General features: G+C 38.0%; 1 protein-coding gene and 1 non-coding gene across 7 annotated transcripts in view; one reads left to right on the top strand and one right to left on the bottom strand.

The window, feature by feature from the left end:
- CNOT4 (CCR4-NOT transcription complex subunit 4) overlaps positions 1-26,673 on the top strand; it is a 150,957-nt gene that overhangs the window by 39,498 nt on the left and 84,786 nt on the right. The gene's annotated exons all lie outside the window — the stretch shown is intronic.
- LOC138439955 (U6 spliceosomal RNA) lies at positions 21,230-21,336 on the bottom strand. Its single transcript, XR_011256893.1, has one exon. It is a non-coding gene; the product is annotated as a U6 spliceosomal RNA (small nuclear RNA).

Raw genomic sequence — 26,673 nt, 5'->3', positions numbered from 1 at the left:
AAAAAGACTTTGTTTTAATGATATGTGGTTGATAGTATCCTTTATTTTTCCATTTCTTTTTTCTTCTCCTTCTCCTTTCTCTCTTAGAGTGCACATAGAAAGACTGTAAAGCAGACCTCTTATAAGGACATTGGACCTAGGGAAGATGGGCTGAAGCTGGAGTAGGTTATGTTTTGTAGTTTCTCTGGTGGATCAGTGGTAAAGAATCCAGCTGCCAATGCAGGAGACTCAGGTTTGATCCCTAGGTTAGGAAGATCCCCTGGATAAGGAAATGGCAACCCAGTCAGTATTCTTTCCTAGGAAGTCCCATGGAGGGAGGAGACTGGCTGGCTGTAGTTCGTAGGGTTGCAAAAGTGTTGGACACAACTTAGCAACTGAATAAGAGCAACAGCAACTTATCATACTAATTCTGATGTTCCAGCCTAGTCACTAGGACCAAAAGAACCCAATCCAGTAGATTTATGAAGCATCCCCGAGTTCACCAAAGCTGGTAGTATTATCAACATATTGAATTGTCTTCCCGTTAGTTTTCCACCATGCATCTATAAAGTCTATCTTCTGTTTTCTTTTTTAAAAAACTTTTCCTTTTATCCTTCTTCAAGCATTCTTTGCTTAGTATATATTTTACAAAAGAGCATAAAATATAAAGTGAATATACTCATAAGACATGCTTTTTTAGTTCTTTGTAATGTCACTGGACTTACCCTTATTGTTTCAATTGTATACTTTGTTGATGCTGTTAAAAACATTTTAGTGAAATAATATATTGGTAAACAACTTACTTTTAAATATTTATTGCATTTCTTTGACGTGTGTTTTTGTAAAGAGTTAATAGATGATACAAAGACAGGCTATGGGATAAGATGGGGACAATTAGGTGATGATGTTTACTGCTGTAGCTGTGAATCATTACGTAGCCAGAGTTGGGAGTGCACTGTTTGTTAACAGTAGCCTTTCAAAGAATATCTTTGGAGTATTTGATCAGTTCAGTTCAGTTCAGTTGCTCAGTCGTGTCTGACTCTTTGCGACCCCGTGAACTGCAGCATGCCAGGCCTCCCTGTCCATCACCAACTCCAGGAGTTCACCCAAACTCATGTCCATTGAGTCGGTGATGCCATCCAACCATCTCATCCTCTGTCGTCCCCTTCTCGTGCCTTCAATCTTTCCTAGCATCAGGGGCTTTTCAAATCAATCAGTTCTTTGCATGAGGTGGCCAAAGTATTGGAGTTTCAGCTTCAGCATCAGTCCTTCAAATGAATATTCAGGACTGATTTCCTTTAGGATGAACTGGTTTGATCTCCTTGAAATCCAAGGGACTCTCAAGAGTCTTCTCCAACACCACAGTTCAAAAGCATCAATGCTTTGGCACTCAGCTTTCTTTATAGTCCAACTCTCACATCCATACATGACTACTGGAAAAACTATAGCCCTAATTAGATGGGCCTTTGTTGGCAAAGTAATGTCTCTGCTTTTTAATATGCTGTCTAGGTTGGTCATAACTTTTCTTCCAAGGAGTAAGCGTCTTTTAATTTCATGGCTGCAATCACCATCTGCAGTGATTTGGGAGCTCAAAAAATAAACTCAGCCACTGTTGCCACTGTTTCCCCATCTATTTGCTATAAAGTGATGGGACCAGATGCCATGGTCTTAGTTTTCTGAATGTTGAGCTTTAAGCCAACTTTTTCACTCTCCTCTTTTACTTTCATCAAGAGGCTTTTTAGTTCCTCTTCACTTTCTGCCATAAGGGTGGTGTCATCTGCATCTCTGAGGTTATTGATATTTCTCTTGGCAATCTTGATTCCAGCTTGTGCTTCTTCCAGCCCAGTGTTTCTCATGATGTACTCTGCATAGAAGTTAAATAAGCAGGGTGACAATATACAGCCTTGACGTACTCCTTTTCCTATTTGGAACCAGTCTGTTCTTCCATGTCCAGCTCTAACTGTTGCTTCCTGACCTGCATACAGATTTCTCAAGAGGCAGGTCAGGTGGTCTGGTATTCCCATCTCTTTCAGAATTTTCCACAGTTTATTGTGATCCACAGAGTCAAAGGCTTTGGCATAGTCAATAAAGCAGAAATAGATGTTTCTCTGGAACTCTCTTGCTTTTTCGATGATCCAGCAGATGTTGGCAATTTGATCTCTGGTTCCTCTGCCTTTTCTAAAACCAGCTTGAACATCTGGAAGTTCGCGGTTCACATATTACTGAAGCCTGGCTTGGAGAATTTTGAGCATTACTTTACTAGCATGTGAGATGAGTGCAATTGTGCGGTAGTTTGAGCATTCTTTTGCATTGCCTTTCTTTGGGATTGGAATGAAAACTGACCTTTTCCAGTCCTGTGGCCACTGCTGAGTTCTTCAAATTTGCTGGCATATTGAGTGCAGCACTTTCGTAGCATCATCTTTCAGGATTTGAAAGAGCTCCACTGGAATTCCATCACCTCCACTAGCTTTGTTCCTAGTGATGCTTTCTAAGGCTCACTTTACTTCACATTCCAGGATGTCTGGCTGTAGGTGAGTGATCACATCATCATGATTATCTGGGTCATGAATATCTTTTTTGTATAGTTCTTCTGTGTATTCTTGCCACCTCTTAATATCTTCTGCTTCTGTAGGTCCATACCATTTCTGTCCTTTATTGTGCCCATCTTTGCATGAAATGTTCCGTTGGTATCTCTAATTTTCTTGAAGAGCTCTTTCCTTCCCATTCTATTGTTTTCCTCTATTTCTTTGCATTTGATCACTGAGGAAGGCTTTCTTATCTCTTCTTGCTATTCTTTGGAACTCTTTATTCAAATGGGTATATTTTTCCTTTTCTCCTTTGCTTTTCACTTCTCTTCTTTTTACAGCTATTTGTAAGGCCTCCTCAGACAGCCATTTTGCTTTTCTTGCATTTCTTTTTCTTGGGGATGGTCTTGATCCCTCTCTCCTGTACAGTGTCACGAACTTCGGTCCATAGTTCATCAGGCACTCTGTCTATCCGATATAGTCCCTTAAATCTATTTCTCACTTCCACTGTATAATTGTAAGGGATTTGATATAAGTCATACCTGAATGGTCTAGTGTTTTTCCCCACTTACTTCAATTTAAGTCTGAATTTGGCAATAAGAAGTTCATGATCTGAGGCACAGTCAGCTTCTGGTCTTGTTTTTGCTGACTGTATAGAGCTTCTCTATCTTTGTCTGCAAAGAATATAATCGGTCTGATTTCCGTGTTGACCATCTGGTGGTGTTCATGTGTAGAGTCTTCTCTTGTGTTGTTAGAAGAGGGTGTTTGCTATGACCAGTGCATTCTCTTGTCAAAACTCTATTAGCCCTTTCCTGATTCATTCTGTACTCCAAGGCCAAATTTGCCTGTTCCTCCAGATGTTTCTTGGCTTCTTACTTTTGCATTCCAGTTCCATATAATGAAAAGGACATCTCTTTTGGGTGTTAGTTCTAAAAGGTCTTATAAATCTTCATAGAACTGTTCAACTTCCGCTTCTGCAGCATTACTGATTGGGGCATAGACTTGGATTACTATAATATTGAATGGTTTGCCTTGGAAACTAACAGAGATCATTCTGTCATTTTTGAGATTGCATCCAAGCAGTGCCTTTCGGACTCTTTTGTTGACCATGATGGCTACTCCATTTCTTCTTAGGGATTCCTGCCCACAGTAGTAGATATAATGGTCATCTGAGTTAAATTCACCCATTCCAGTCCATCTTAGTTCTCTGATTCCTAGAATGTCAAAGCTGAAGAGTTATGATCATTAGCAAAATCGCTGATTCTGATAAGCACCTTTAAAACTGTACATTTTTTGCACAGCAGCCTTTATAATTTTAAAATTTGAATAAAACATTTTAATAATCTTATCAGCTTAGAGGTGAGGTGATCTTGTGGTGGTTAAAAGAAGAGATCATAAGAAAATAAAAATTTTCCTAAAATAAGTAAGAATTAAACTTATTATGCTACACTGTCCAATAAAATGTGGTGACTGGCACACCCACCAAGAATTCTAAGGTAACTTTCTGTCTTCATGGGTCTTTTTATAAAACATGATCTAAATTGGGTCAGCAAACTGGCCTGCAGACCACATCCTGTCCTTGGATTGTTTTTGTAAGGTCCATGAGCTAAAGAATGGTATTTTACAATTTGAAAAGTTTGTGAAAACAAAAGAATGAACAACAAAGAATGTACATGGCCCTCAGTGCCTAAACCATCTGGCCTTTGAACAAAAAATCTTCACTATCTGCCCAGAATCACCAATAAGACCCTAAATGGTCACACAGAATCATTTTAGGCCATTTAAAGTTATAGTAAAAAGATATGAAAAAAAAATCAACAGAAATGTACTGTTAGTTACAACATTGTTCACAGTGAAAAAATTTTGAAAACAAATTTTTAGTAACAGGGGACTGACTAAATAAATTACAAGACAGCTGTGTAGAAGAATATTATGCATTGAGAGACATCACTCAAGACTTGTGAGCATTAAGCATGGGGCCAGATTCCTGAATAGGGTGCAGCAGGATCCTTCCCCCTTTTAAATTATGTGAACATTTATAATATGTAATGAGGTATGTGGATACAGAGAACTTTATGTAGTAGAATACGGGATTGTGGGTAACTTCGCATTTTTTTAATTGTTGCAGTTTTGCAATTGCTAATTATTTTATAGTGAACTTAGATGATTGAATTTGAAAAAATTAACAATTAGTTTTTAAGTCACAAAGAGAAGAGCTAACATAGTGTTAGAAGTATGAATGCTCTGTTGAAGCTTAGACGTTTTTGGGCAAATGAGAGAAAATAGAACTGCTGTTGAAATCCTCTTAATGTATTATCCTTAGACATTCAACAGGCTGAATGTGTAATAATGGCATTTCAGTGGGCTATTCAAAAAATAATACAATATGAGGTATATTCCTAACAATTTGAGGGACTGTGTATCATAGAGAACACTCCCTTCCACAAAAAAGTTTGTTGATGTCATTTTAAGAGGTAAAATTTTGATTTAGATCATAAAATTTAAATTAAAATGTCACTTGTTCTTTTCCCTTTCCTTTGTGCAGTACAAAATTGAGAGACAATTCTTATATAAAACTAGACACTTGACCTTTTATGTATGTATGCAAGCTTGTCTCCAACACCCAGATCAAAATATGAAACTTTTATAATCAGGTGGTTCCCTCTTTCCAGGCAGTTTCACTGTTCCCACTGAGAAGTAAGCATTCTGACTTTTGTTGTTTGTTGTTTAGCCAGTAAGTCCTGTCTGAATCTTTGTGACCCCATGGACTGCAGGATGCCAGGCACCTCTGTCTTTCACTATCTCCTAGAGTTTGCTCAAACTTATGTCCATTGAGTTGGTAATGCCATCCAGCCATGTCATCCTCTGTTGCTCCCTTCTCCTGTCCCCAATCTTTCAGAGCACTAGGGTCTTTTCTAATGAGTTAGCTCTTTGCATCAGGTGGCCAAAGTACCAGAGCTTCAGCCTCAGTCCTTCTAATGAATATTCAGGGTTGATTTCCTTTAGGATTGACTGCTTTGATCTCCTTGCAGTCCAAGGGACTCTCAAGAGTCTCTTCAAGCACCACAGTTTGAAAGCATCAGTTCTCCAGTTCTCAGCCTTCTTTATAGTCCAGCTCTCACATCTATACATGACTATGGGAAAGACCATAGCTTTGACTATATGGACCTCTTTTGGCAAAGTTGTCTCTGCTTCTTAATACACTGTCTAGGTTTGTCATCACTTTCTTCCAAGGAGCAAGCGTCTTTTAATTTCATGGTTGCAGTCAATGTCCGCAGTGATTTTGGAGTGAAAATTTGTCACTGTTTCCATTGTTTTCCCATCTATTTCCCATGACGTGATGGGACATGATGCCATGATCTTATTATTTTGAATGTTGAGTTTTAGGCCAGCTTTTTCACTCTCCTCTTTTACCCTCAACAAGAGTCTCTTTGCTCTTTGCTTTCTGCCATCTGAGATTGTTGATATTTCTCCTGGCAGTCTTAATTCCAACTTGTGATTGATCCAGCCCGGCATTTTGCATGATGTACTCTGCATATAAATTAAATAAGCAGCATGACAATGTACAGCCTCATGCTCCTTTTCCATTTTGGAACCTGTCTGTTATTACATGTCTGGTTCTAGCTGTTGCTTTTTGACCTGCATACAGGTTTCTCAGGAGACAGGTAAAGTGTCTGATATTCCTATCTCTTTTAAGAATTTTCCACAGTTTGTTATGATCCACAGAGTCAAAGGCTTTAGCATAATCAATGAAGCAGAAGTAGATTTTTTTTTTTAATTCCCTTGCTTTCTCTATGATCCAACGGATGTTGGCTGTTTCATTTCTCATTCCTCTGCCTTTTCTAAACCAGCTTGTACATCCAGAAGTTCTTGGTTCACATACTGTTGAAGCCTAGCTCTAAGGATTTTGAGCATTACATTGCTAACGTGTAAAATGAGCTCAGTTGTCCAGTAGTTTGAACATTCTTTGGTGTTGCCTTTGGGATTGGAATGAAAACTGACATTTTCCAGTTCTGTGCCACTGCTGAGTTTTCCAAATTTGCTGGCATATTGAATGCAGTGCTTTAACAGCATCATCTTTTTAGGATTTGGAATAGCTCAACTGAAATTCTGTCACCTCTACTAGCTTTGTTCATGGTAATGAGTCCTAAGGTGCACTTGACTTCACACTCCAGGATGTCTGGCTTCAGTAGAGTGACCACACCATTGCAGTTATCCAAGTCATTAAGACCTTTTTTTGTACAGTTTTTCTGTGTATTCTAGCCACCTCTTCTTAATCTCTTCTGCTTCTGTTAGGTTCTTGCCATTTCAGTCCTTTATTGTACCCATCTTTTCATGAAATGTTCCCTCAATACCTTCGATTTTCTTGAAGAGATCTCTAGTCTTTCCCACTGTATTGTTTTTCTCTATTTCTTTGCAGTGTTTACTTAAGAAGGCTTTCTTATCTCTTCTTGCTATTCTCTGGAACTCTGCATTCAATAGGGTATATCTTTTACTTTCTCCTTTGCTTTCACGTCTCTTCTTTGCTCAGCTATTTTAAGGCCTCTTCAGACAACTGCTTTGCCTTCTTGCATTTGTTTTTCTTGGGAATGGTTTTAGTCACCACCTCCTGTACAGTGTTATGAATTTCCATCATGGTTCTTCCAGTACTCTGATCTATCAGATCTGATCCCTTGAGTCTGTTGGTTACCTCCACTGTCTAATCATGAAGAATTTAATTTAGGTCATACCTGAATGATCTAGTGGTTTTCCTTACTTCCATCATTTTAAGCCTGAATTTTTCAATAAGGAGCTCACAGTTTGAGCCACAGTCAGCTCCAGGTCTTGTTTTTGCTGACTTTATAGAGCTTCTCCTTTGGCTGCAAAGAATAGAATCAGTCTGTTTTCACTATTGATCATCTGGTGATGGCCATGTAGAAGTTGTCTATTGTGTTATTGAAAGAGGGTGTTTGCTATGATCAGTGCATTTTCTAAGCTCTGTTAGCCTTTGCCCTGCTTTGTTTTGTACTAAAGGGCCAACCTTGCGTGTTATTCCCAGTGTCTCTTGACGTCTTACTTTTGCATTCCAACCCCCCATGATGAAAAAGCATCTGACTTTTGGTTAGCTTATGTAATGAAACCTTGTGCTCCTTTGTGCTGGCTCCTTGCTCTAGACATAATAATAATTTTTGAAATTTATTGAAGTAGTTATTTGTAATAGTAATATCTTTTCTGTTGTGAAGTAGTATTCCATTGTATGAATATAGCACAGTTCATCCACTCCTCTGTTGGTGGACGTTTAAATCATTTCCTTTTTTTGTGGGGGAAGGAAGGGAAGCTATTATGAATAATGCTGTTATGAACATTCTTGTACAAATCTTTTGTTAGTCATACACACTCATGTTACTTGAGTGTATATCTAGCTAAGGAATTTCTGGATTGTAGAGTAGGTGTGTGTTTAACTTCATTAAAAACTGCTAGTTTCTAAAAATAGTTGTCCTGTTTTACACTCTAATCAAAGTATGGCAGTTCTAGTTGCTTCATGTCCTCACTAACACTTGAAATTGATTATAGCAATTCTGGTGATTGTGTAGTAATATCTAAGTGTAGTTTTAATTTGCTTTTCCCTGATGACCAGTGGTGGTGAACACATTAACTGCTTATTGACCATTTTTGTAAATTGTATTGTCTTTTATTATTGATTTGTAGGAGTTCTTTATATATTTTGGATATGAATTCTGTTAGATGTTTTGAGCTTTATCTTGCAGTATTAGCTTGCCTTTTCACTTCATGAAAATGCATTTGGATTTGGATTGCTTTGAATAAATGCTTTAATTTGAGGATAGTTGATATCTTAAAAATATCATGTCTTCCAATTTATAATCATCGTGAATCTCTCCATTCATTTCTGCAGTATTTTGTGATTCAGTCTAGATGTGTTTCACATGTCAGTAAATTTATTCCTAAGTAATTGGTGTTTTATTTAATTATAAGTAGTGTTGTGGTTTTACTTTCTGTCTATATTGTATGTTACTAGTTTTTAGAAATGCAGTAGATGTTGGTGTATACCTTTTGTATCCAGTGGTCATGCTAAATTCACTTAGTTCAAGTAGTTTTTCTGTTCCTTTGGACCTTCTGTGTATGAAGTTATATCATTTGCAAATAAAGATTGGTTTTAGTCTCACAGTCTTTATTTGCTTATTGTCTTGCTGTGCTGGCTGGGACATCTAGTAAAAAAAGTTGTTCTTTTTTAATTGGGGTATAATTGCTTTACAGTGTTGTGTTAGTTTCTGCTGTTGAATGAAATGAGTTGGCTATATCTAGACTTATGTCCCCTCCTGCCCATCTGTCTAGCAAAAGGTTTGAATAAGTCAGTTGAGAGTGGACTGTCTTGACTTTTTGATTTCAGGAAAAGTTTTCAGGATTTCACCATTTAGGTATGATGTTATTACAGATACTCTATTACATTGAGGAAGTTTCTTTTTGTTTCTGATTTACTGAGTTTTTATCATAAATAGGTGTTAAATTTTGTCACTTTTCTGCATCTTTCAAGTTGATCATGATTCTTTATTTGGTTAATGCGGTGATTTCCACTTATTGATTTTTTTAGTGTGTTTGTATTTGTAATGTTTTATTTCAAAGTATTGTTTGTATTTTAAATACCTTTTGTCGTTTACTTTATAATACATTTACAATATACATATGAATGAATAAATGAGGATGAAAGTAATGGGCTATTAGAGCCCACTGATAACTGATTTATATCTGAGCAGCTTTATTCTGATCTCCTGACCATCAAGCAACTTCATCTTCACATGAACTTGCTCACTAAGGCAGTGGGTTGTGCAGGTATCTGGGCTACTTGACATTGTATTCTTTAGTGTCACTGGCATCCTGGTATACTCTCCTTGGCAGTTTGTTCAGTTATCCACTAACTAACTTTTGAATGTTAAAGTAATTTTTCATCCCTGGCTTAATCACAGTCATGATATATTTTCTTTAATGTATTTGCTATATTGTGTTAAGTTTCAAAGGTCTTTTTGGCCTGTGTTCATGAAGATTCTTTTTTGGGAATTTTCTTTTCTTGTCATGTTTTGTCAGGCTATGATAGCAGAATATACCACCTCATAAAAGGCCTTGAGGAGTGTTTCCTCGTCTAATCTTCTCTGTAAGACTTTGTCTGAGTTTTGTATTACTTATCTTTTAAATTTTTTGAGGACTCTTTCATGAAGCCATTTGAGAATATTTTAAAATACAATTAAAATTGCACTAACCTTTAGAGGGCAGTCTAGGTTTTCTATTTGTTTGGGGGTCAGTTTTTCTTTTTCTTTCTTTTTCTTCAATTTTATGATTTTTGGCTGTGCTCTGTGGCTTGCAGTATCTTTGTTCGCCAACCAGGGATAGAACCCACGCCCCCGGCAGTGGAAGTGAGGCGTCTTAACCGCTGGACTGCCAGGGAAGTCCCCTGGGTCAGTTTTAAAAACCTGTGTTTTTTTGTTTGTTTTTAACAGAATGTAGGCATTTCCTTTTATGCTTTTACTTCTTCTTGTGGTATCTGTAATGTTCCCATTTTATTATGATATTGGTAATACATGTTTGTCTTCATTTTCTGTTTTTAACTGTTCTTCACATATAATAATATTGCTTAATTTTAAAGTTTTATTTAACATTGACTACAGCTTTTGAAATAATGTTAATAGTAATGATAGCATCCTACATTATTCCTGATTTTACTGAGAATTCCTTCAATGTTTGTCATTAGAATGTGTTAGGGTAGATACCCATTATCATGTTATAGAATGATCTTTTTATTCCTGTTTTATTGAGAGTTCATAAGGACATAGTAGTGGGTTTTTATTAAGTGACTTTTAAGTACTTCTGGAGGTGAACAGTTGTTTTTTTTGTTTTGTTTGTTTTGACCTTTTGAGGAGATAAATACTTTACTATTATGAAGTCTTGCACTTCTGGGAAAACTCTAGTTTAACATTGTTGAATTTAGTTTTGCTAATATTGTGTTAGGATTTTTGTATTTATGTTTTTATGAGAATGATCTGTAGTTTTCTTTACTCAGATTTTGCTGTTAAGCTTATGATATAGTTTCCTCATCTGTTTTTCCTCTCCCTTCTCATTTTCTCAAACTTCATCCTTCTTTACAGTTACACCTACACCGAAAGTACAGGGCACTTGATACTTGTTCCTAACTCTAAGACCTGTTTATTGATTAGTCTTTGTTTAGGAGACATAATCTTATAAATCTAATTTTGCTACTTCAGCAATTTTAGTTTTGACCTAGTAGATTGTAGTCTAGATTGTTACTCAAAAACGTCAAGCTAGTTCTTCTGATTCTCAGTTTGATATAGATTTCTGCTTGGTTAGTGTATTCTTAAACACTCCTGTTGCTTTGAAGGAGAATTTTTTTAAAATCCTCATTTTGTGCATTCAGGCTTCTAGAAGCATTGTAGATGTTTGTAACAATTTACTATAATTTGCCTTGTTCCCCAAAATTGATGAATAGTAAGTGCTAAAATTCTAGCCATTATCAAAAGTTAGACTCTTCCACAGGTTGTAAGTGTAGTAACAGAAGTTTACAGTTATCTTTGACATTTTATTATGTGCGTATATTATTAATATTACCATCTTGATTCTTAAACTTTTCCATTAATAGATATATTGTGATTTTTACAGTAATTGGAAAGTAATGGTTGCATACTTCTATATAATAAGACCATAAATATATTGCAGAAATGATTGGAGTTAGATTGTAACTGGGTAACTAAATGGTGGCTTCATTTTAATGTTTTATTTTCATCATTTGCTTTTCTTACTCCCTCTTTCTTCTGGCGTCATCACCATCATTCATATAAACTGTTTTCTCTGCTCTTTAATAAAACCCAGTTGCTTCCTTTGTGTTGCTAAACTTAATAGTCTACCTTTGGCTGTTCTCTTTTATTGTTAAAATGTAATTTAGACTCTATTAATTGTTATATCTCACTTCTATACCTTTACTTTTTTACTTCTTGCATTTTTCATTATATTTGTTTTCATTATTACTCCTTTTACAGCTGCAACAGAATTTCTTCTTTTTGTGAAATATGAAACTGCACCCAATTCTAAACATCTTGATCATTTTCTCACTCTTTATATGCAAATAGTTATGAATATCTAGAAGTTTACTGAGGCCCTCAAAATCAGGACCATTTTGTAAACATTTAGTTAGTGCTGGTTAACATCATTAGGGATCGTTTTACTTACTGCTTCAACATGTATTATTAAGAATGATCTTCGTTTCATTGTAGCTGTCATGTGGTAGGTTAAGTATTTCATGTCAATATTTCTCAGGTACTCTATTTATTTCCTGAATTTTGTCTAATTGGCAAACAAGCCTGTGTCCACAAATTATTTCAGGTCTGTGGAGTTTTATAGTTAAGAGTATGAGGATGCAGAAAGAATTTTTAGTATCTTAAAATAGTCCTTATAGTTTGTTTCTCATATCATGCTAGGGCCAACTCAGCAGGACATGTAAAAGTAAATGCTTAGAGTGGAGGCAAATCATTTGCCTAATAAAATACTAAAAAGATTTCCTCAGGAACGTTAAGAGAAATGGATTTGAAAGTAGTCCAAGACAGACTCATGCTCAAATTTGTGAGGTTTCCATTAGTTTAGAGCAGGGGGTCATACTGCTAATTTTTGTAGGGCCAAAGGAAATGATTTTTAAATTTTCAGGTGGTTGAAAAATAAAAAACGTAATATTTTATGATATGGGAAAATTAAGTGAAATTCCGATTTTAGTGTTTATAAATAAAATTTTACTGGAACATTGCCACACTCATTTAGGTATTGTCTGTAACTGCCTTTACATTTCAGCAGAGAGTTGAGTAATTGCAAGTCTGTATGGCTTCCCTCATAGTTCAGTCAGTAAAGAATCTGCCTGCAATGCGGGAGACCCAGGTTTGATCCCTGGGTTGGGAAGATCCTCTGGAGAAGGAAATGGCAACCCACTCCAGTATTCTTGGCTGGAGAATCCCATGGATAGAGGGTCCTGGAAGGCTACAGTCCTTGGGGTTGCAAGAGTTGGGCACGACTGAGTGACTGAGCCACCACATGGCCCACAAAGCATAAAATTACATTCAGCTGTTGTCAAAAAATATTTGCTGATCCTTGCTTTAGAGCTTCTTCTCTTTTAATGTTACATTATTTTAAATGGGGCTTTTAGTTTCTAAGATAGCAGTGGTATGAATGACTTAATGTACATTCCACAATTAAAGAAACAGTGTATTCTTCATCTCAGAATTTACATGCGCATATGTTTGAGTCATTTTTTGTAACCCCCTATTTTAGAAACCAGACTGTTATGCCCCCGCTCCCGCATAGATCTGTTTTTTTTGATAAGGTAACTACTTCTCTTGACAACCTGCACAAGTATGGTGGAGAACTGATTGGCACACCGATTAATTAGTCTTTGGTTTGATTTTGTATAGGTTTAATTTTATCTTATTAATAAGACTTTCATCAGGCTTAGCCTTTAATCTTTTTATACTCTTGGCCTTCTGAGAAAGCATCAAACTAGTGGAAAACATTAATGCTGCTAATCTAATCATACAGTCAGAAGTTTTCATCTCGTCACTTTATTGTCACTTTGTCAGTTGTACCAAGTTTTTAACTAATTTAAAATAATTTTTCCCTTTATAAATGTTTATTTTCTAAAAATTAGGAAGCGGAAGAAAATAAAAGGAAGACAAGAAACTACTCATAATTGCCCTGCTACATGATAATGTCTGCTACTTTGGAATATTTCTTTTGAGTCAGCCTCTGTATCTCCCTCCATTTCTTCCAGTTGTGGGAATCTGTTACTTGCTATACGTTTGCCCATGGTACAGTACTTGAACACAGTAGATACAGTCTTTACACTCAAAGAATTCAAAGTTTAATGCTTTAAAATTATCTTTAAAAGTTAATTTTGCTATTATTGAGAAATACATTAGCCATCTTTACAAAAATCATAGACAAGGCTCAAGTTTCCAATCCATTCCCTTTTCTTCATCCTTTCATAGATGTAACCACTGTTACCAGCTTGTGTTTAATTTTTCTATGATTTTGTATATGTTATTATAGATTTGTCTCATCTTATTATGGAATTACTTTCCAGTAAATTGAACATCCAGTCAGTCAAAAGTACATTTAGTACACCTAGCCTGCCAAACATAGCGTAGGCTAACCTACCCCTCCTTGTGCTCAGAACACTTATATTAGCATACAGTTGGGCAGAGTTACCCAACACAAGCCTTTTTTCATAGTAAAGTGTCGACTGTCTCAGGTAATTTATTGAATAACTGTAATGAAAGCAAGAAACAAAATGGTTGTCTGGGTACAGGATAATTTAAGTGTATCTGTTGTTTACCCTTCGGAAGGTGTGGCTGTCTGGTAGCCGTGGCTCACTGGCTCATTGCCGCTGCCCAGCGTCATGAGAGAGCATTGTACTACATACTGCTGGCCTGGGAAAAGATCAGAATTCAAAATTCAAAGTACGTTTTGGCTTCTATTGAATGCATTTTGCTTTTGCATCATGATAAAGTTGTAAGTTGAATCATTATAAGTTGAAGACCATCTGTATGTCTGTATATAAAGAAAGCATATGGTTTCTTCTTTAATGTAAAAACTGTTTTATAGTACTTGCAGTTAGCTCTTTTCATTCAATCTGTTTGTAATGTAGGGAATTATCTTAGTCTTTTAAACTGCTCTCTAGTGTTTCATTTTATTGATATGTTGCCATTTCCTATTCATGGACTTTTTTTTTGGCTATGCTGCAGCATGAGGATCTTTTAGATCCCTGACCAGGCATCGAACCCATATTCCCTAAAGTGGAACTGCAGAATCTTAACTACTGGACTGCCAGTGAGTTCCTTGATGGATGTTTAGATTTCCAGTTTTTTTCTCTATTACAAATGGTGCTGGAACTATTTGTACATCAGTTCAGTTTAGTCGCTCGGTGGTGTCCGACTCTTTGCGACCCCATGAATCGCAGCACGCCAGGCCTCCCTGTCCATCACCAACTCCCGGAGTTCACTCAAACTCATGTCCATCGAGTCTGTGATGCCATCCAGCCATCTCATCCTCTGTCGTCCCCTTTTCCTCCTACCCCCAATCCCTCCCAGCATCAGAGTCTTTTCCAATGAGTCAACTCTTCGCATGAGGTGGCCAAAGTACTAGAGTTTCAGCTTTAGCATCATTCCTTCCAAAGAACACCCAGGATTGATCTCCTTTAAGATGGACTGGTTGGATCTCCTTGCAGTCCAAGGGACTCTCAAGAGTCTTCTCCAACACCACTGTTCAAAAGCATCAATTCTTCAGCGCTCAGCCTTCTTCACAGTCCAACTCTCACATCCATACATGACCACTGGAAAAACCATAGCCCTGACTAGGCAGACCTTTGTTGGCAAAGTAATGTGTCTGCTTTTTAATATGCTATCTAGGTTGGTCATAACTTTTCTTCCAAGGAGTAAGTGTCTTTTAATTTCTTGGCTGCAGACACCATCTGCAGTGATTTTGGAGCCCTCAAAACTGAAGTCTGACACTGTTTCTACTGTTTCCCCATCTATTTGCCATGAAGTGATGGGACCAGATGCCATGATCTTTGTTTTCTGAATGTTGAGCTTTAAGCCAACTTTTTCACTCTCCTCTTTCACTTTCATCAAGAGGCTTTTTAGTTCCTCTTCACTTTCTGCCATAAGGGTGGTGTACATGGTACCTTATTAAAATGTGCAGTGATTTCTCTAACAAAGGTACAGGAAAGGGAATTAGTGAATCTTAGTGTGTATGTGGTTATCCTTGAGATTTTAGTATTGTTCTTAAAGTTGGATCTTATAGCAGTTTATATCAGTCCTCTCCCAACCGACATTTTATTATTATTTAATGTTTTATTTTATCCTTGTCAAATCCAGCAAGTTATATTACTTTATGTAGAAGTAGAATATTCTATAGAAATATGATTCAGTTTGCATATATTTTTACTGTATTCTTTCCTCACCATCTTTTTAAATCTCTGACTGTTCTGACTTTTAAATCTCTGACTTTCCTTTATCCTGAAGAATATCTTCACAAATGCCTGTAATGGAGGTGGCTTACTGATAAAACTGTCTCTATTTTTATTGCTTGTTTTAATTTTTAAGTCAGCCTTTTTTTTGTTAATATTTTTTGACATATACACACGGCTTTATATTTTATTTTTGTCTGCACCGAGGCTTTGTTGCTGCGTGCAGGCTTTCTCTAGTTGGGGAGGACTGGGGCTCCTCTCTGGTTGCATTGCACAGGTTTCTTGTTGTGTTGGCTTCTCTTGTTTTAGAGCACAGGCTCTAGGTGCACAGGCTTCAGTAGCTGCAACACATGGCCTCAGTAGTTGTTACTTGCTGACTCCAGGGCGCACAGGATTCAGTAGTTGCAGCACAAGGGCTCATCACTTGTGGCCCAGGCCTTCGAAGGGTGCAGGCTTCAGTAGTTGTGCCGAGGGGGCTCCATTGCTCCACAGCATGTGGAATCTTCCTTGACCAGGGATTGAACCCATGTCCCTGCATTGGCAGGTGAATTCTTATCCACTGTGCTACCAGGAAGCCTAGCCTTACTTTTTAAAATTTTTATTTATTTACATATTTGTTTGGCTGTGTTGAGTTAGTTGTTGGCTGTGTTAGTTGTGCCATGCAGGATCTTTGGATGCGGCACGTTGCATCATGCAGCCTCAGTAGTGTGGCACACGGACTCTGGAGCTCTCAGGCTCAGTAGTTGTGGCCTGTGTGCTTAGTTGCTCTGTAGCATGTGGGATCTTAGTTCCCCGACCACTCCAAGGTGGATTCTTTACCACTGGGCCACCAGGTAAGTCCCATTCACCTTGTTTTTTAAATCACTTATTTTTAGTTTGTTATCGTGGTAAATGTAAGCATACTTGAAAATAGACCAAACATCATAATGGAATCAGGTTATTACTACCTCTCAGTTTCCATAGTTATGGACTTTTGCTATTCATCTCTTCCTCGTTTTGTGTCTCCTTTCCTGCTAGAATATCTCATCATGAGATCTGTAAATACTTTAGAAGGTATTTCCTGTAGAAGAGCTTTTTAACAAAATAAACTCAATACTAGTATGATATTTAACTAATGTCTTCTAATAACCAGTCCATGTGAAAAGCTGCATTATCTCAAATGTTGTTTTATCATTTACTTTCATTCTTAAGGGTTATTGTTTTCAAGTAGCACAATTGTAGGTTGACAGTAATTTTCCGTTGCTGAGAATCTGCTGTAAAGTCTGATTATTTTACTGGATGAAGGGTTCTTTTTCAGTGTTTGCTTTTGAGATTCTTGTTTCCTTTAGTGTTCTGCAGTTTTACTGTCTTATGTCTGGGTGTGGATTTGTTGATCTCACTTGGGTATGTTGTACTTTGTGGGACAAGGGGTTATTTTTAACCATTCTAGGAAAATTGCAACTGTATTATCTTTTAAGACTTTGAAGAATGTAAGAACTACATATTCAGAAACATATAAAATGTGTACATGTAGAGCATGTACAGTTTAAGTGTATAGCAAACATCTTTGTAACCATTTCTCAGGTCAAAAATAGAATATTTTGTTGAAGATGAGTCAAAGAAATGGAAAGATATCCCATGTTCTTGGATTGGAAGAATTAATATTGTTAAAATGGCAGTACTACCCAAAGCAATCTACAGGTTTAATGTGATTCCTACAAAATACCCATGATGTTTTCCACAGAACTGGAACAAATAATCCTAAAGTTTATATGGAACTATAAAAGACCCAGAATCCCAAAGCAGGGGGCATAACCCTCCCAGACTTTAAAAAATACTACAAAGCTACAGTTATAAAAAACAGCATAGTATTGGTACAAAAACAGACATATGAATCAATGGAACAGAATAGAGAGCCCAGAAATAAATCCACACACCTATTTCAATAGTGATCACACTGAAGTCAGTTAATCTTTGATAGAGGAGGCAAGACTTACAATGGAAAAAAGACACTTTCTTCAACAACTTGTGTTGGAAAAGTTGGATAGCCACTTGTAAATCAGTGAAATTAGAGCACATCCTCACAAAATACACAAAATAAACTCAGAATGGCTTAAAGACCTAAATAAAAGGCATGACACCATAAAACTCCTAGAAGAAAACAACAGGCAAAACATTTTCTGACATAAATCGTACCAATGTTTTCTTAGGTCTGTCTCCCCAGACAATAGAAACCAAAGCAAAAATAAACAAATGGGATCTAATCAAACTTGTAAGCTTCTGTACAGCAAAAGAAAACATAAAACGAAAAGACAGCCTACAGACTGGAAGAAAATATTTGCAAATGATGCAGCTGACGAGGGCTTAATTTCCACAATATGAAAACAGCTCACCCATTTCAATAAGAATAAGAAAAAAATAACAACAATAAAAAACCTCCAAGCAACCCAGTTGAAAAATGGGCAGAAGACCCAAATACATATTTCTCTGAAGAAGACACAATGGCCAATAGACCCATGAAAAGATGCTTAACACCCACAATTATGAGAGAAAAATGCAGGTGTTAGTCACTCAGTTGTATCTGACTCTTTGTGACCCCATGGACTGTAGCTTGCCATCTTCTCTGTCTGTGAAATTCTCTAGGCAAGAACCCTGGAGTGGATTGCCATTTCCTTCTCCAGGGGACCTTCCTGACCCAGGAATTGAACCCAGGTCTCCTACACTGCAGGCAGATTCTTTACTGAGGTACCACATCACACTGGTCAGAATAGCCATCATGATAAAGTCTACAAACAACACATGCTGGAGAGGGTTTAGAGAAAAGTGAATCCTTCTACTTTGTTGGTGGGAATGTAATTGGCGCAGCCAAAAACTAAAAGTTTTACTTTACCTGTTCAACTTTGTATGAGCACAGCTACATTCTACTTCTTTCTACCTTGTTCAGTACCGTGTTTGTGGGATTTGTCTTTGTTCCAGTGCCGCTGTAGTTTTTCATTTTTGTACATCCATTGTTTTTTCGAGTATTTTTTTCTTTTTCCTTAGTATTCTCATGATGTGTATGTTGATGCACTTAATGGTGTTTTACATTTCTCTGAAGCTCTGTTCATTTTCTTCAGTTTTTTTCCCACTCTGTTTTCTAAATTGCATAATCTCTATTAATCTATCTTCTCTTTAACCAGTTCATTCTTCTGCTAGTCTACATGTACAGACTTTGAGCCCCGCTAGTGACTTCATATCAGTCATTGTACTTCCAACTCCAGAATTTCTATTAAAAATAGCATAATTCTCTGTATTGAAATTTGATATTTGTGACATTGTCATCATACATTCATTTTGTTGTTATTCAGTCACTAACTCGTGTCCGACTCTCTGTGACCCCATGGACTAGAGCACGCCAGGCTTCCCTTCCTTCACCATCTCCTGGAGTTCGCTCAAGCTTATGTTCATTGAGTCGGTGATGCCATCCAACCATTTCCTCCTCTGTTGCCCCGTTCTCTTCCTGCCCTCAGTCTTTCCCAGCATCAGGGTCTTTCCCAGTGAGTCAGCTTTTCCCATCGGGTCTCCACAAAGTATTGGAGCTTCAGCTCCAGCATCAGTCCTTCCAGTGAATACTCAAGGTTGATTTCCTTTAGAATTGACTGATTTGATCACCTTGCAGTCCAAGGGACGTTCAAGAGTCTTCTCCAGCACCGTAATTTGAAAGCATAAATTCTTTGCACTCAGCCTTCTTGATGGTCCAACTCTCATATCTGTACATGACTACTGGAAAAACCATAGCTTTGACTAGATGGACCTTTGTTGGCAAACTGATGTTTCTGCTTTTTAATGTGTTGTCTAGGTTTGTCATAGCTTTCCTTCCAAGGAGCAAGTGGCTTTTAGTTTCATGACTGCAGTCACCATCCACAGTGATTTTGGAGCCCAAGAAAATTAAATGTGTCACTATTTCCACTTTTCCTCCATCCTTTTGCCATTAAGTGATAGGACCGGATACCTTGATCTTAGTTTTTTGAAGTTTGAATTTTAAGCCAACCTTTTCACTCTCCTCTTTCACCCTTATCAAGAGGCTCTTTAGTTCCTCTTTACTTTCTGCCATTAGAGTAGTATCATGTGCATATCAGAGGTTATTGATATTTCTCCCGGCAGTCTTATCTTAACCGGCATTTCTCATGATGTACTCTGCATATAAGTTAAGCAAAGTGTTAGTTGCTCAGTTGTGTCTGACTCTTTGTGACCCCATGGACTGTAGCCTGCCAGGCTGTTCTGTCCATGGGATTTCCAGGCAAGAATACTGGAGTGGATAGCCATTCCCTTCTCCAAGGGATCTTTCTGACCCAGGGATTGAGCCCGGGTCTCCTGCATCACAGGCAGATTCTTTACTGTCTGAGCCACTGGGGTGTCTTAAGTTAAATAAGCAGAGTGACAATGTACAGCCTTGGTGTACTCATTTCCTGATTTTGAACCAGTCCATTGTTCTACGTCCAGTTCTAACTGTTGCTTCTTGGCCTGCAAACAGATTTCTCAGGAGACAGGTAATGTGGTCTGATATTCCCATCTCTAAGAATTTTCCAGTTTGTTGTGATCCATATAGTTAAAGGCTTTAGTGTAGTCAGTGAAGCAGAAGCAGATTTTTTTTTTTTTTAATTCCCTCACATGGAGGGAATGGAGAAGGAAATGGCAACCCACTCCAGTGTTCTTGCCTGGAGAATCCCAGGGACAGCAGAGCCTGGTGGGCTGCCATCTGTGGGGTCGCACAGAGTCAGACACAACTGAAGTGACTTAGCAGCACATCCAGTCAGTGTTGGCAATTTGATCTCTTGTTCCTGTGCCTTTTCTAAATCTAGCTTGTACATCTGGATGTTCTTGATTCCAATAGTGTCGAAGCCTAGCTTGAAGGATTTTGAGCATTACCTTGCTAGCATGTGAAATGAGCACAATTGTATGGTAATGTGAACAGTGTTTGGCATTGCCCTTCTTTGGGATTGGAATGAAAACTGACCTTTTCCAGTCCTCTAGCAACTGCTGAGTTTTTCAAATTTGCTGACATATTGAGTGCAGCACTTTAAAAGCATCATCTTTTAGGATTTGAAATGGCTTAGCTGGAATTCCATCACTTCTGCTGTCTTTGTTCATGATAATGATTCCTAAAGCCCACTCCAGGAATCATTCACATTCCAGGATGTCTGGCTCTAGGTGAGTGACCTCACCATCGTGTTTATCCAGGTCATTAGGACCTTTTTTGTATAGTTCTTCTGTGTATTCTTGCCACCTCTTCTTAATCTTTTCTGCTTCTTTTACATCCTTGCTGTTTCTGTCCTTTATTGCATGAAATGTTTGCTTGGTATCTCCAGTTTTCTTGAAGGGATCTCTAGTCTTTTCCTTATTGTTTTCCTCTTATTTCATTGTATTGTTCACTGTTAAGAAGGCTTTCTTTTCTCTCCTTGCTGTTCTCTGGAATTCTGCGTTCAGTTGCGTATATCTTCGCCTTTCTCCCTTACTTTTTGCTTCTCTTCTTTCCTCAGCTATTTGTTTTTTTTTTTTTTTAAGTCTCTTTATTTATTTATTTATTTACTTATTTTTAGTTTTTTATTTTTTAAATTTTAAAATCTTTAATTCTTACATGCATTCCCAAACATGAACCCCCCTCCCACCTCCCTCCCCACAACATCCCTTTGGGTCATCCCCATGCACCAGCCCCAAGCATGCTGCATCCTGTGTCAGACATAGACTGGCGATTCAAAAAAATATGGAACGCTTCACGAATTTGCGTGTCATCCTTGCGCAAGGGCCATGCTAATCTTCTCTGTATCGTTCCAATTTTAGTATATGTGCTGCCGAAGCGAGCACTCCTCAGCTATTTGTAAGGCTTCCACAGACAACCACTTTACCTTTTTGCATTTCTTTTTCTTGGGGATGGTTTTGATCACAGCCTCCTGTATAGTGTCATGAGCCTGCGTCCATAGTTCTTCAGTCACTCTGTCTGCCAGATCTAATCTCTTGAATCTGTTTGTCACTTCCACTGTATAATAATCATAAGGGGGTTGATTTAGGTTGTACCTGAATGTTCTAGTGGTTTTCCTTACTTTCTTCAAATTAAGTCTGAATTTTGCAATAATGAGCTCATGATCTGAGCCATAGTCAGCTCCAGGTCTTGTTTTTGCTAACTGTATGGAGCTTGTCTGTCTTTGGCTGGAAAGAATGTAATCAATATGATTTTGGTATTGACCATCTGGTGATGTCCATGTGTAAAGTAGTCTGTTATGTTGTTGAAAGAGGGTGTTTGCTGTGATCAGTGCATTCTCTTGACAAAATTCTCTAGCCTTTGCCCTGCTTCATTTTGTACTTCAGGGCCAAACAAGGTATCTCTTCCTGCTTTTGCATTCCAATCCTCTGTGATGAAAAGGACATCTTTTTTTGGTATTTGTTTTAGAAGGTCTTGTAGGTCTTCATAGACCCATTCGACTTGAGCTTCTTCAACATTAGTGGTTGAGGCTTAGACTTGGATTACTGTGATGTTGAATGCTTTGCCTTGAAAACGAACCAAGATCATTCTGTTGTTTTTGAGAATGCACCCAAGTACTACATTTCAGACTCTCTTGTTGACTATGTGGGCTACTCCATTTCTTGTAAGGGATTCTTGCCCACAGTTGTAGATATAATGGTCATGTGAATTAAATTCTCCCATTCCCATCCATTTAAGTTCATTGATCACTAAAATGTTGATGTTCACTCTTGCCATCTCCTACTTAACTGTATACAGTTTACCTTGACCTAACATTTCAGATTCCTATGCAGTATTGTTCTTTATAGCATTGGGCTTTGCTTTCACCACCAGATGCATCCGCAACTGAGTGTCATTTCTGCTTTGACCCAGCCTCTTCATTCTTTCTGGGGCTGTTTATCTGTTCTTCACCAGTATCATATTGGACACCTTCTGACCTGGGGGCCTCATCTTCTGGTGTCATACTTTTTGCCTTTTCATACTGTCCATGGAGTTCTCGAGGCAGGAATACTGGAGTAGCTTGCCATTCCTTTATCCAGTGGACTGCATCCATTCCTTTACTTCTTTAATTATGATTTCCTTTAGTTTTTAACATATTAGAAATGGCTCCTTTGAAGATTTTGGCTATTAAATCCAATGTCTTGTGGCTCTCTCAGGAAGTTGTCTGCTTTTTTTTTACCCCTGGTGTATGGGTTATACTTTCCTGTTTCTTTGCACAGTTGTAATTTCTGGTTGGAAACTGGACATTTTATATAGTATTGTAGTGACTCTGGGTGCTAGTGTCCTTTTCCCAGGGTTTGTTTTTATTATTTGCTTATTTGTTTAATGCCTGGGTCATTTAATTCAGTGAACTCTGTGACTGTGTTAAGCATCTGTTTGTGTTCCTGGGGGATGCAAACTTGGATATGTCCACATGTATCCTGGGATGACTGTGTTTTGGACAGGGCCCTCTTCCACGCTTTCCTTGACCACATCCAGATGTTAAAGTCTACAACTTTGCAAGTGACTGCTCCATTGATTTCAGCAATGCCCTAGGATATAAATTGCTTCTCAGCCTGATTTTTTTTTTTTTCCAGTGAGCTCACTTGAAGGCGTAGATTTTTAGGTCACAGCTTGAAGTTTGTTTTGTTATCAGGGGTGGGATCATCCCAGCTGTTAAGAAGAACCTGATTCTCCTTATTCTTCCCTGCAAACTAGCTGGTTTACACTTCATTCAGCCTGTGTCTGACTACTCTCATTTGTCTTTCACCACAAGCTTCCTGATTTTGCGATTGTGCTTGGGTTTGGACTTAAGACTCCATTTCAGATGAAGTTGGTTTGGGGGGAAGAGATCCAAAGTCACCAGTTTTAAGACCTGCTTTACCTCCCTGTCAGAATCTCTTGCTGAGCTCTGATACTGAGAAGGAGAGGCAGTGGTGTGTTTTTTTCTCTGTGTGACACTCCCAGTTTAGTAACTGAGCACTCATTGAAAGAGTGTACGGTGGCCTCAAGTCTTGTCTTACCTTTCCTGGTGCAGGATCCCAGCTTTATAAAGTAGCTGGTTGCAGGGCAATCTGGGTCCTAGTGTTTTCAACATGCAGCAGCAGCAAAGGTGTTCGTTACTGTGAATGGCAGTTGGGTGGAGGAGGGGCCCCTTCACCTATTGGTTGCACTTACCTGGAACTTAGCTACAGCATCAGGTGGCTTTGGGAGGATGAGAAGTGCTGATGTCCTGTCCCTCCTAGGCAGATGCTCTCTGAGTGGTAACTGTTTAGGAGCGCCCTGTGTTCTTGGCAGTGCCAACCTGGAGTAGAGTTTCTGTCTCACCGAGCTGAGAAGGGAAGAAAAGAGGGGGCAGGTTTTGGTTCCAATACCACATAGTATTGTTTTTTTCTTGATTTTCTTGAGTGAGTGTTTCTTCATTTCTCTTGTGCTCTTAGTATTTCCAGATACTTCAAATGATTCATTTTAAATAATTTTCAGCAGTTTTGCTGGGGAATGAGGTCATGGAGCCACTTACACTGTCAGTCTGGAAGTAGAACACAGAGAAAACTTTTGAAAATATAAGTCAAATCCACAGCTATTCCTCTCTCTAAAACTCTGGTTCTCTTCATTTATTTTACAAAGAAAGCCAAAACTAGGGAGGTTCAAGAGTGAGGAACATATGTATACCTATGGCTGATTCATGTTGATGTTTGGTAGAAACCATCACAATTCTGTAAAGCAGTTATCCTTCAGTTAAAAAATAAATAACTTAAAAATAAAAAAGCCTAAACTGTTCTAGTGGCTTGTGATGAATCCTTCCAAGATCCTGAACCCCTACTCTGACCTTATCTAAAATTGTTCTTCTCCTTGCTTATTCTATTCCAACCACTCTGAATTTGCTGTTCTTCAACCATTTTAGGCAGTTTTCTTTTTGGGGTTTCTCTACTGATTTTTTTTCTTGCCTTTTCTGTTCTTTTCTGACATATCAGTTCAGATCAGTTCAGTTCAGTGCAGTTTTTCACTCATGTCAGACTTTGCAAACCCATGACCTGCAGTATGCCAGGCTTCCCTGTCTATCTCCAACTCCCGGAGCTTGCTTAAACACATGTCCATTGAGTCAGTGATGCCATCCAACCATCTCATTCTGTGTTGTCCTCTTCTCCTCCTGCCTTCAATCTTCCCCAGCATCAGGGTCTTTTCCAGTGAGTCGGCTTTTCACATCAGGTGGCCAAAGTTTTGGAGTTTCAGGTTTAGCATCAGTCCTTCCAGTGAATATTCAGGACTGATTTCCTTTAGGAGGGACTGGTTGGATCTCCTTGCAGTCCAAGGGACTCTCAAGAGTCTTCTTCAACACCACAGTTCAAAAGCATCACAGTTCTTCAGTGCCCAGCTTTCTTTGTGGTCCAGCTGTTACATCTGTACATGACCACTGGAAAAACCATAGCTTTGATTAGATGGACCTTTGTCAGCAAAGTAATGTCTGTTGTTTTTAGCTGTCTAGGTTGGTCATAGCTTTTCTTGCAAGGAGCAAGCGTATTTTAATTTCATGGCTGCAGTCACCATCTGCAGTGATTTTGGACCCCAAGAAAGAAAGTCTGTCACTGTTTCTCCATTTATTTGCCGTGGAGTGATGGCAGCTGATGCCATGATCTTAATTTTTTGAATGTTGAACTTCAAGCCAGCTTTTTCATATGCATGGCTTATTCAGATTCCTCCATTAAAATGTTACCTTCTTAATGAAATCTACTCCAACTGGCCAATTTCAATTGCGTCCTGACTTTGGTACCTTCTATTAATTTGAGCAAACTCTGGGAGATGGACAGGGAAGCCTGATGTGCTGTAGTCCTTGGGGTTGCAAACAGTCAGACACAGCTTAGCGATTGAACACACACACACACACACACACACACACACACACACACCGCATTATCACTTTTATCATACTTAATATACTGACTTATTATAACTTCTGTTTTGAGTTTGAATTGGGACAGGAAACCAAGGTTTGCCCTTTAGGGTCACCAAAGTATCTCAAGGATTTAGACTAGAATTTGAAACAAGAGGTTAATAACTATTTATTGAGTCACTAAGTGAGTGAAAGATACAGTGAACTTTTAGGTGGCAAAAACCTTCACTGGTCAGCCATCTGACTTTTCTAATAAAGTGAAAATCTTTTTACCTAGAGAGAATCATAAGAAATGTTATTGGTATACTGGATACAGTTAGAACAACCAGTTAGTTTTCTTGTAAGAAAGCTTAAATATGCCTTAAAAAAAGATAAAATTTCACCCCCTTAAAAAGACTAATCATCATTAAGTTATGCCTACCATACTTTCCATAGTAGAACTCTTTACCAAATTGGCTTGAATTAGATACTTTTGCTTCAACTATTTCAAATGTGTTTGAAAACTTTTATTTAAAGGAAAGTTGTAGCTAACTTTTTGCTTTAAAATTGATTTTTCACAAAATGATCTTCAAGTATTTTGTACATGTAAGTTTTCATAGCATTTGGTTTTTGAAAACATATTTGTTTGCATTTGTTTGCATTTCTTTCTGGCTTTGAATAGATGGTTTGTCATCTTTGTTGTCTTGATAGCTGATAAATTGGTAGATTTTAATGAACAACTTCCCCAGATTAACGATCGGATTGCTCTATGCAAATCAATACTATATGCAAGTTAGAAATAATTTTTCAGTAGTGTTACATCATAAGAAAGTAGAAAAAACTTTGCCTTTTTCAGCGATACATTCAGAGAAGTGTATTACTACATCTGCTGTGTATTTGCTGCGTGAAGACTTGTAGAGATTGGCACAGTTTTGTTCAGTGACTTTTCATGTGCTTACACATGTATGGATGAATGAAGAGGTACTTTCCTTCAGCTCCCTTCCTTCCTCCATCCTTTCTTGTTTTCCTTCTGCCAAGAATTCTTCTAGGATTTTTGGATACATTAGCAAAGCAAAACAGTCTCTATCCTCATGGAGTTCACTTTCTGTTGGGTAAACATTATTTGTCTCCTTCCACCCTTATCTGCCCCTTCTGCAAAAACTGCCTGGGGGACGTGATGTATTATGTGAAGTGACTTGTATGCTGAAGAGTACAGGGAATTCCCTGACAGTCCAGTGGTTAGGACTCAGTGCTTTCCCTGCCAATACCTGGGTTCAGTCCCTGGCTGGGGAACTAAGATCCCACAAGCTTCACAGTGCTGCCAAAAAAGAAG

Source organism: Ovis canadensis, chromosome 4, assembly GCF_042477335.2.
Source record: "Ovis canadensis isolate MfBH-ARS-UI-01 breed Bighorn chromosome 4, ARS-UI_OviCan_v2, whole genome shotgun sequence".
Lineage (NCBI taxonomy): Eukaryota > Metazoa > Chordata > Mammalia > Artiodactyla > Bovidae > Ovis > Ovis canadensis.
This window is presented reverse-complemented; position numbering and strand designations above follow the sequence as displayed.